The sequence below is a fragment of the Ornithodoros turicata genome, chromosome 1 (genome assembly GCF_037126465.1).
Source record: "Ornithodoros turicata isolate Travis chromosome 1, ASM3712646v1, whole genome shotgun sequence".
NCBI lineage: Eukaryota > Metazoa > Arthropoda > Arachnida > Ixodida > Argasidae > Ornithodoros > Ornithodoros turicata.
Window position 1 is genome coordinate 182,638,385 of NC_088201.1, and position 12,370 is coordinate 182,650,754.

The window sequence follows — 12,370 nt, forward strand, 5'->3', positions numbered from 1 at the left end:
ACGTTTAAGCCACATCTTTCAAATTTATGGTAAATGATGGACAAGCATCTACACTACAACAAACACACGTGGCACTTTGTGCATTTCAATTAGTTTCCCCATTATAAAGCGTTAAAGTGTACCCGCGTGACGATTCCGTGTGAGGTCGACCTCTATCAATGAAAATTTGATGAGTTCCGCCTTGACAGGGAACGAAGGACGTTTAAGCCACATCTTTCAAATTTATGGTAAATGATGGACAAGCATCTACACTACAACAAACACCCGTGGCACTTTGTGCATTTCAATTAGTTTCCCCATTATAAAGCGTTAAAGTGTACCCGCGTGACGATTCCGTGTGAGGTCGACCTCTATCAATGAAAATTTGATGAGTTCCGCCTTGACAGGGAACGAAGGACGTTTAAGCCACATCTTTCAAATTTATGGTAAATGATGGACAAGCACCTACACTACAACAAACACACGTGGCACTTTGTGCATTTCAATTAGTTTCCCCATTATAAAGCGTTAAAGTGTACCCGCGTGACGATTCCGTGTGAGGTCGACCTCTATCAATGAAAATTTGATGAGTTCCGCCTTGACAGGGAACGAAGGACGTTTAAGCCACATCTTTCAAATTTATGGTAAATGATGGACAAGCATCTACACTACAACAAACACGCGTGGCACTTTGTGCATTTCAATTAGTTTCCCCATTATAAAGCGTTAAAGTGTACCCGCGTGACGATTCCGTGTGAGGTCGACCTCTATCAATGAAAATTTGATGAGTTCCGCCTTGACAGGGAACGAAGGACGTTTAAGCCACATCTTTCAAATTTATGGTAAATGATGGACAAGCATCTACACTACAAGAAACACGCGTGGCACTTTGTGCATTTCAATTAGTTTCCCCATTATAAAGCGTTAAAGTGTACCCGCGTGACGATTCCGTGTGAGGTCGACCTCTATCAATGAAAATTTGATGAGTTCCGCCTTGACAGGGAACGAAGGACGTTTAAGCCACATCTTTCAAATTTATGGTAAATGATGGGCAAACATCTACACTACAACAAACACGCGTGGCACTTTGTGCATTTCAATTAGTTTCCCCATTATAAAGCGTTAAAGTGTACCCGCGTGACGATTCCGTGTGAGGTCGACCTCTATCAATGAAAATTTGATGAGTTCCGCCTTGACAGGGAACGAAGGACGTTTAAGCCACATCTTTCAAATTTATGGTAAATGATGGACAAGCATCTACACTACAACAAACACGCGTGGCACTTTGTGCATTTCAATTAGTTTCCCCATTATAAAGCGTTAAAGTGTACCCGCGTGACGATTCCGTGTGAGGTCGACCTCTATCCATGAAAATTTGATGAGTTCCGCCTTGATAGGGAACAAAGGACGTTTAAGCCACATCTTTCAAATTTATGGTAAATGATGGGCAAGCATCTACACTACAACAAACACGCGTGGCACTTTGTGCATTTCAATTAGTTTCCCCATTATAGCGCGTTAAAGTGTACCCGCGTGACGATTCCATGTCAGGTCGACCTCTATCCATGAAAATTTGATGAGTTCCGCCTTGATAGGGAACAAAGGACGTTTAAGCCACATCTTTCAAATTTATGGTAAATGATGGGCAAGCATCTACACACTACAACAAACACGCGTGGCACTTTGTGCATTTCAATTAGTTTCCCCATTATAAAGCGTTAAAGTGTACCCGCGTGACGATTCCGTGTGAGGTCGACCTCTATCAATGAAAATTTGATGAGTTCCGCCTTGACAGGGAACGAAGGACGTTTAAGCCACATCTTTCAAATTTATGGTAAATGATGGGCAAACATCTACACTACAACAAACACGCGTGGCACTTTGTGCATTTCAATTAGTTTCCCCATTATAAAGCGTTAAAGTGTACCCGCGTGACGATTCCGTGTGAGGTCGACCTCTATCCATGAAAATTTGATGAGTTCCGCCTTGATAGGGAACAAAGGACGTTTAAGCCACATCTTTCAAATTTATGGTAAATGATGGGCAAGCATCTACACTACAACAAACACGCGTGGCACTTTGTGCATTTCAATTAGTTTCCCCATTATAGCGCGTTAAAGTGTACCCGCGTGACGATTCCATGTCAGGTCGACCTCTATCCATGAAAATTTGATGAGTTCCGCCTTGACAGGGAACGAAGGACGTTTAAGCCACATCTTTCAAATTTATGGTAAATGATGGGCAAACATCTACACTACAACAAACACGCGTGGCACTTTGTGCATTTCAATTAGTTTCCCCATTATAAAGCGTTAAAGTGTACCCGCGTGACGATTCCGTGTGAGGTCGACCTCTATCAATGAAAATTTGATGAGTTCCGCCTTGACAGGGAACGAAGGACGTTTAAGCCACATCTTTCAAATTTATGGTAAATGATGGACAAGCATCTCCACTACAACAAACACGCGTGGCACTTTGTGCATTCCAATTAGTTTCCCCATTATAGCGCGTTAAAGTGTACCCGCGTGACGATTCCATGTCAGGTCGACCTCTATCAATGAAAATTTGATGAGTTCCGCCTTGACAGGGAACGAAGGACGTACGTTTAAGCCACATCTTTCAAATTTATGGTAAATGATGGACAAGCATCTCCACTACAACAAACACGCGTGGCACTTTGTGCATTCCAATTAGTTTCCCCATTATAGCGCGTTAAAGTGTACCCGCGTGACGATTCCATGTCAGGTCGACCTCTATCAATGAAAATTTGATGAGTTCCGCCTTGACAGGGAACGAAGGACGTACGTTTAAGCCACATCTTTCAAATTTATGGTAAATGATGGACAAGCATCTCCACTACAACAAACACGCGTGGCACTTTGTGCATTTCAATTAGTTTCCCCATTATAGCGCGTTAAAGTGTACCCGCGTGACGATTCCATGTCAGGTCGACCTCTATCAATGAAAATTTGATGAGTTCCGCCTTGACAGGGAACGAAGGACGTTTAAGCCACATCTTTCAAATTTATGGTAAATGATGGACAAGCATCTACACTACAACAAACAAGCGTGGCACTTTGTGCATTTCAATTAGTTTCCCCATTATAGCGCGTTAAAGTGTACCCGCGTGACGATTCCATGTCAGGTCGACCTCTATCAATGAAAATTTGATGAGTTCCGCCTTGACAGGGAACGAAGGACGTTTAAGCCACATCTTTCAAATTTATGGTAAATGATGGGCAAGCATCTACACTACAACAAACACGCGTGGCACTTTGTGCATTTCAATTAGTTTCCCCATTATAGCGCGTTAAAGTGTACCCGCGTGACGATTCCATGTCAGGTCGACCTCTATCAATGAAAATTTGATGAGTTCCGCCTTTACAGGGAACGAAGGACGTTTAAGCCACATCTTTCAAATTTATGGTAAATGATGGGCAAGCATCTACACTACAACAAACACGCGTGGCACTTTGTGCATTTCAATTAGTTTCCCCATTATAAAGCGTTAAAGTGTACCCGCGTGACGATTCCGTGTGAGGTCGACCTCTATCAATGAAAATTTGATGAGTTCCGCCTTGACAGGGAACGAAGGACGTTTAAGCCACATCTTTCAAATTTATGGTAAATGATGGACAAGCATCTACACTACAACAAACACACGTGGCACTTTGTGCATTTCAATTAGTTTCCCCATTATAAAGCGTTAAAGTGTACCCGCGTGACGATTCCGTGTGAGGTCGACCTCTATCAATGAAAATTTGATGAGTTCCGCCTTGACAGGGAACGAAGGACGTTTAAGCCACATCTTTCAAATTTATGGTAAATGATGGACAAGCATCTACACTACAACAAACACGCGTGGCACTTTGTGCATTTCAATTAGTTTCCCCATTATAAAGCGTTAAAGTGTACCCGCGTGACGATTCCGTGTGAGGTCGACCTCTATCAATGAAAATTTGATGAGTTCCGCCTTGACAGGGAACGAAGGACGTTTAAGCCACATCTTTCAAATTTATGGTAAATGATGGACAAGCATCTACACTACAACAAACACACGTGGCACTTTGTGCATTTCAATTAGTTTCCCCATTATAAAGCGTTAAAGTGTACCCGCGTGACGATTCCGTGTGAGGTCGACCTCTATCAATGAAAATTTGATGAGTTCCGCCTTGACAGGGAACGAAGGACGTTTAAGCCACATCTTTCAAATTTATGGTAAATGATGGACAAGCACCTACACTACAACAAACACGCGTGGCACTTTGTGCATTTCAATTAGTTTCCCCATTATAAAGCGTTAAAGTGTACCCGCGTGACGATTCCGTGTGAGGTCGACCTCTATCAATGAAAATTTGATGAGTTCCGCCTTGACAGGGAACGAAGGACGTTTAAGCCACATCTTTCAAATTTATGGTAAATGATGGACAAGCATCTACACTACAAGAAACACGCGTGGCACTTTGTGCATTTCAATTAGTTTCCCCATTATAAAGCGTTAAAGTGTACCCGCGTGACGATTCCGTGTGAGGTCGACCTCTATCAATGAAAATTTGATGAGTTCCGCCTTGACAGGGAACGAAGGACGTTTAAGCCACATCTTTCAAATTTATGGTAAATGATGGGCAAACATCTACACTACAACAAACACGCGTGGCACTTTGTGCATTTCAATTAGTTTCCCCATTATAAAGCGTTAAAGTGTACCCGCGTGACGATTCCGTGTGAGGTCGACCTCTATCAATGAAAATTTGATGAGTTCCGCCTTGACAGGGAACGAAGGACGTTTAAGCCACATCTTTCAAATTTATGGTAAATGATGGACAAGCATCTACACTACAACAAACACGCGTGGCACTTTGTGCATTTCAATTAGTTTCCCCATTATAAAGCGTTAAAGTGTACCCGCGTGACGATTCCGTGTGAGGTCGACCTCTATCCATGAAAATTTGATGAGTTCCGCCTTGATAGGGAACAAAGGACGTTTAAGCCACATCTTTCAAATTTATGGTAAATGATGGGCAAGCATCTACACTACAACAAACACGCGTGGCACTTTGTGCATTTCAATTAGTTTCCCCATTATAGCGCGTTAAAGTGTACCCGCGTGACGATTCCATGTCAGGTCGACCTCTATCCATGAAAATTTGATGAGTTCCGCCTTGATAGGGAACAAAGGACGTTTAAGCCACATCTTTCAAATTTATGGTAAATGATGGGCAAGCATCTACACACTACAACAAACACGCGTGGCACTTTGTGCATTTCAATTAGTTTCCCCATTATAAAGCGTTAAAGTGTACCCGCGTGACGATTCCGTGTGAGGTCGACCTCTATCAATGAAAATTTGATGAGTTCCGCCTTGACAGGGAACGAAGGACGTTTAAGCCACATCTTTCAAATTTATGGTAAATGATGGGCAAACATCTACACTACAACAAACACGCGTGGCACTTTGTGCATTTCAATTAGTTTCCCCATTATAAAGCGTTAAAGTGTACCCGCGTGACGATTCCGTGTGAGGTCGACCTCTATCCATGAAAATTTGATGAGTTCCGCCTTGATAGGGAACAAAGGACGTTTAAGCCACATCTTTCAAATTTATGGTAAATGATGGGCAAGCATCTACACTACAACAAACACGCGTGGCACTTTGTGCATTTCAATTAGTTTCCCCATTATAGCGCGTTAAAGTGTACCCGCGTGACGATTCCATGTCAGGTCGACCTCTATCCATGAAAATTTGATGAGTTCCGCCTTGATAGGGAACAAAGGACGTTTAAGCCACATCTTTCAAATTTATGGTAAATGATGGGCAAGCATCTACACACTACAACAAACACGCGTGGCACTTTGTGCATTTCAATTAGTTTCCCCATTATAGCGCATTAAAGTGTACCCGCGTGACGACTCCATGTCAGGTCGACCTCTATCCATGAAAATTTGATGAGTTCCGCCTTGACAGGGAACGAAGGACGTTTAAGCCACATCTTTCAAATTTATGGTAAATGATGGACAAGCATCTCCACTACAACAAACACGCGTGGCACTTTGTGCATTCCAATTAGTTTCCCCATTATAGCGCGTTAAAGTGTACCCGCGTGACGATTCCATGTCAGGTCGACCTCTATCAATGAAAATTTGATGAGTTCCGCCTTGACAGGGAACGAAGGACGTACGTTTAAGCCACATCTTTCAAATTTATGGTAAATGATGGACAAGCATCTCCACTACAACAAACACGCGTGGCACTTTGTGCATTTCAATTAGTTTCCCCATTATAGCGCGTTAAAGTGTACCCGCGTGACGATTCCATGTCAGGTCGACCTCTATCAATGAAAATTTGATGAGTTCCGCCTTGACAGGGAACGAAGGACGTTTAAGCCACATCTTTCAAATTTATGGTAAATGATGGACAAGCATCTACACTACAACAAACAAGCGTGGCACTTTGTGCATTTCAATTAGTTTCCCCATTATAGCGCGTTAAAGTGTACCCGCGTGACGATTCCATGTCAGGTCGACCTCTATCAATGAAAATTTGATGAGTTCCGCCTTGACAGGGAACGAAGGACGTTTAAGCCACATCTTTCAAATTTATGGTAAATGATGGGCAAGCATCTACACTACAACAAACACGCGTGGCACTTTGTGCATTTCAATTAGTTTCCCCATTATAGCGCGTTAAAGTGTACCCGCGTGACGATTCCATGTCAGGTCGACCTCTATCAATGAAAATTTGATGAGTTCCGCCTTTACAGGGAACGAAGGACGTTTAAGCCACATCTTTCAAATTTATGGTAAATGATGGGCAAGCATCTACACTACAACAAACACGCGTGGCACTTTGTGCATTTCAATTAGTTTCCCCATTATAGCGCGTTAAAGTGTACCCGCGTGACGATTCCATGTCAGGTCGACCTCTATCAATGAAAATTTGATGAGTTCCGCCTTTACAGGGAACGAAGGACGTTTAAGCCACATCTTTCAAATTTATGGTAAATGATGGGCAAGCATCTACACTACAACAAACACGCGTGGTACTTTGTGCATTTGAATTAGTTTCCCCATTATAGCGCGTTAAAGTGTACCCGCGTGACGATTCCATGTCAGGTCGACCTCTATCCATGAAAATTTGATGAGTTCCACCTTGACAGGGACAGGGACAAGGACGTTTAAGCTACAGCCCTTTTCCCTGAGATGTTTGCATTCGTTACAGGACCGAAATTTATGGTAAATGTATCATGTATCAACGCTACAACAAACACGCGTGGTAATTCGTTCATCTTAAGTACCCTTACCATTAGAGCGCGTCAAAGTTGACCCACATAATTGATTCCGTTGTCACATCGACCTGGAGTTTATAGTCAAGAAAGGGCGTTTATGCCACAAGTCCGAAATTTACTTTAAATGATTGACAATAATCTACATTACAACAAACGCGCGTGGTATTGTGCAAAACGGGGATTCCTGTTGCGGTGAAGTAAGTGGGAGTGCAAGAGGAAGTCATCTGCTATTCACATATTAACTGCACAGACGATCGCACAGCATTAGGGCAACTAAATCAGCCCATGCAGTGTGGCATAGGTCCAGTACGGCATTATTAAGCCAAAACTCTGACGCTCTCGACCTGCAAATACTCTCATACCTACCTGTGTTTAACTACCTCTACAAAAAAAAAAAAAAAGAAATCAAAAAGAAGAAAAAAAAACAAGCAGACCGCGGATCGAACCACGTCCCCCGAAAGCAGTGACCAACATCTTTATCACTGAGCCAACGCTGCCCATACCTCCTCCGTGCAGGAATGAAGGTAGAGACTCTGCGCAAGCCACACCGAGTTTGTCAATACTTTTGTCGTGGGAACAAAATTGCAGCGTCCCACAATAGCGCAGAAAGTTGCAAAGCGTACAAGACAAATTCAACTTTCATGTCCTACATGCGCATTTTCTGGAGAAAATGGTAAAGGTAAGCGTCAACAGATATTCTAACAAAACCAGGTGGAATGCATTGCTTCAATGGAGGGCAGCAAGTACGCCGGTCAAGCCAAATTTAAGAAACCGTGCGTCCCAGCTATTGCATTCCCCGTAGACCCGGCGGGAGGTTGGAAACAAAGAGGAGGAAAACGCACCACGTGACGCGCCTCGGCGAATGAGCAAGGCGGCGGCACGGGGAAAGCGAATGCGATACTCTTCCCCCGGGTACAGTGACTCTAGCGCGCCCCAGTGCCGTGTATGCCAAAGGAAGTCTGGCCATTAATGGAACATGCCTATACCTGGAGCTCCACCCACTTTTTGAGCTCTCTGGCCAATCACGAGCCAAATTAGAGTTCGCTATTAATCCCAGGCTATCCAAGGAGGAGGAGGAGTGTCGTTGGGAGGAACCCGAGAGGTCTGCTTGCCTGATTAGGCGGCATGTTTCTCGGGAAGGGAAAGGTGGTGGAGAGGAAAGGGTGAAGTGGAGGGAGGATGGCTGCGTCCATGGGCCGAGGGCATACGCCTATTACACATCTGAGGGAAACCCAGGAAAAAACCCAGACGGCACAGCCGGCCCGCGGATTCGAACCGCGGACCTCCCAGTCTCCAAGCGCACGCGTTACCGCTGCGCCACCGGAGCTGGTCCCATGCTATCCAATCTACACTTTACCGTGATTCACTGGGTGCCGACATTTTCGGGAAACTGGATTGGATTTGATTGAATAGGATATTCCCTGTCGACCTAGCAACATAATGGATTTTGCGTCCACTGTTAACGGCGCCACATGGATGGAGAGGGGCATGTCGGGATGCCTCAGATTAGCAGAAGTGCTTGCTAGCAGAACTGATTGGCCGGAAGAACCGCTTGTTGGAACAGACTGCCGGTATTATACATATTTTAACTATGAAACATAACAAGATTGAATCAAGAACGGGCAAAGGTGTGTATATTAATAAAAGTATGCCATAAAATGCAAATTTTTGGCCATCCGTAGCGTTGTTCTTGCTATTTGCCTGTGTTCGCTGTCGTTACTAGGCATAACAGGGACGACGAAACATATTATTTTCAGGTAAGCATCGACACTGGAACGTAATTTAAATGTGATTTGCAAGATAACTGCAACAGAATGTACACTTACGGAATAAAATTGAAGTAATTTGTGAAAAAAATTGTCATGAAATCCTCGCTTCGCTATTCCAAGCTACGCCGCCATTTTCGGGAAAATTTTGGTGTCATGGCGGCCCGCATAGGAAACAGCAGCCAATGAAAAACGCTGAATTTGATTGACAGTTCGAGCCTCTTTTTTAGGCTCCTCCTAATGGCCAAACTCCCTTTGGCATACACGGCACTGGCGCGCCCCTGTCCACAGTGCCCTCTGTTGCACGGCGACGCAGAATTTGCGAAGCATACGGTCACGTGATACTGTCACTTGTCCGGCGGCGTGATCGAAACACGTGAATTAAACGCTAGAAAAGAAGACGAAGGTGAAACGCTTTCGCGATTATTGTGCTCCCGTCGACTGCTCAACAGAACTAGAGAGACGGGACAACAAGGACTGGGAGAGACTGGGAGTAAGGGACTATGTAGGTTGCGTTCGTTTATTGGACCCTAGCAACTTGAGAGCCGAGAGAGTCGACTCTTGGTGGGCGAAAATGCTGCGGTGTAGCTCTCATGACGTCGCCCACGTGACACTAACTCCCGTTCTAAAATTCAAGGATTCAACACTAGAGGTGATCAAGAGTCGACTCGCACCGACTCTCCTTTCGAGGTGAGTCGCTAGAGTCGATGACGTACGATGACTCTCATACGTCACGACTCCGACTCGCGGGTCGCCCGAGCTTAATAAACGAACACACCCGTAGTTGACATGCATGACCTTTATTGCCAATACAAACATCGTTCACGTTCATTAGTTGGCCTTCATCCGCAGAGGCTGCAGTACGACTCGCGAAAATCACTGCTTTCCCCATAGCTTTCCATGCAAAAGCACAAAATGGAAGACAGCGCCGCCGTGCCATCTGCCGCGTAAAGTCAGCAACTGCGTTTTCTCTCTCCCCCAACGTGACAGTCTCTGTTCGCGTGCCGGCGCTTGCTTGTAGGGACAGTGTCATCTCCTAGTCTTCTTACCAGCTCACGTGGCTCAGTGGTTAGCGTGCTGGTCATGTCACGTCGAGACTGGGAGGTACCCGGGTTCGAATCCCGGTGCCGGCTGTGCTGTCTGGGGTTTTTCCTGGGTTTTCCTCAGACGCTTTCAGACACAGTTCCCTTAGAAGTCGGCCCTGGACGCACATTCCCCCAGGGCGCGAGTCGTGACGTTGCCCATATACATGAGGCCGACAACGGCAAGCCCTATCACCACCACTACCACCTAGTCTTCTTACTCCGTGGCTAGGGTCAACGAATGGATGCATTAACCTGCTCGGCCATGCCGCTGGACCACTGTTTATTTTAGAGGACATTTATGAAATTTGCCTTTCCTATCCCAGAGCCAGTCGATACATGGCATTATGCAGAGGAAGAGCGCAGATAAGCTGAACGATAGGTTTACTGGGTAGCAAGAACAGGAATGCACGATCAAGCTGAAGTAACACCAGGCTGATCTCAATCTTCAACACTCCCCTGCCTCAAAGTGAAAAACGAGGCATGTTGGTGTTGATCTTGCATGACGAATTAGCACTGGGAACGGGACAGAGAGAAGTGCGATACTTAAAAACAGTACCATGTTGCCAATAAATGCTTCTGTTGGAAGTCTAGCACCTGTCCTGTCATCTCTTCTCTCTGTCCCGCTCCCAATGCTAGTTCCTCATGCAAGACTCTCCTGCCTGCAGCATATCACCTGCAGGACACCTAGAGGATGCAGCAGTTCAATAGGTAGGCGGATGCAAGCCCAGGTAGTAGTCTTCAGAGAACCTGAACGTACACGTCCATCGTGCCCCCTATGGACTTTTTGTACCCTGGCCAATTTCTATAGCATCCTCGGCTGACGCTGGTCTGCAAAAATCACAAGGTGATGTTCCCACCCAGCAAACCATTAATATCCCTGTGACATCCTTAAAAGGCTGCGAACGTTTGGAATGTCTGGACATCCACAGGATAGAGGTGGGATATCCCACAAAACATCTGCGTTTTGGTCTTTCACGACAAACAACAGATGTTCAACAAACGTCTGCAGGATATCGTGCTCAGAATGTTTAAATATCCCGTAGAAAGCAAACCTCCAGATCCCAGGGATATTCATCGGAGGTCCAGGAGAGCAGGATTTGGGCACCGAATGAACGCCGCAGGAACGTCACCAGGATGTCGTGCAGAGATATACGGATGAATGTTGGAGGTTTATAAAATCTTGTTCTGAATGCCAAATTAATTGTATCTTTTCCATAGCGCTGGCAGCAAGCAAAAATAACTTGTCTGAGTGTGAGATAGAGTGAACAAGTAAAAGCTTGTAACAAGTATAAGTAACAGAAATGTATTTACAAAGCACTCGCCAAGCAACAGAGCAAGATATTGGTTTTACAGATCCACTCAGCAGGTAACCACATCATGGAGCACGGTATTTGACAGGAAGGTGGTGGTGGTGGTGGTGATGGTGAAAGGGCTTGCCGTTGTCGGCCTCACGTATGTGGGCAACGTCACGACTGACGCCCTGGGGAAATGTGCGTCCTGGGCCGACTGCTTGACAGGAAGGGATGTCTGGAATGCTGCTGGCTGTACTTTGATTCGTTGAAGGTGCACGGGAATCGCGAGGACGTATTGTCGTCACCACACTACAATGTCACCGTTTTACACCCCACTACACTTAACAAACGTGCCCCAACAATTTGTATCTCAGTATATGCTTCACCCAGTTATCAAAATGGACGTTACTGTGGTTACCTCCCCCCCCCCCACCTGCAATGTAAACGAAATGTTTGTAAACTATTTGCAACGGAAACTTTGTTATTCGCACAACTCAGGTCACGTCACCTCAATTCATTGATTGGGGAGATTCTCGCCTTACCCCAACGTACATGAGGTGAGGGCACCTTTACCTGTCCTCGTGAGTATGCCCACTTCTGAAGCTAACGCAACAGGTAAAAACAAGGTGCCAAGTTTCCTCATGCCACAGTAAATAAAACTGATTGCTGATCCTGTGATTGAGCAATGTTAACTAACCCAAATAGTTTATGCCATTTTATGTTCTGTGCTGTATTATCTATACAGGGTGTTTCACCTAAAGTGAAAAAAATTCTAACCATATACTCTGCAGACGATTGTGGAATTTTTTGCTACCATTGGGAGGAAGTCCGGAAAATTTTCAATTATGCAAAATTTATTTTTGCAACTGAACTTCAAAAATTGCCAAGCCAACTTCACGTTCTTTTTTTCTTACAGAAATAAGCCCTCCACGAATAACCCCAGACCCAACAATGTCGCATCA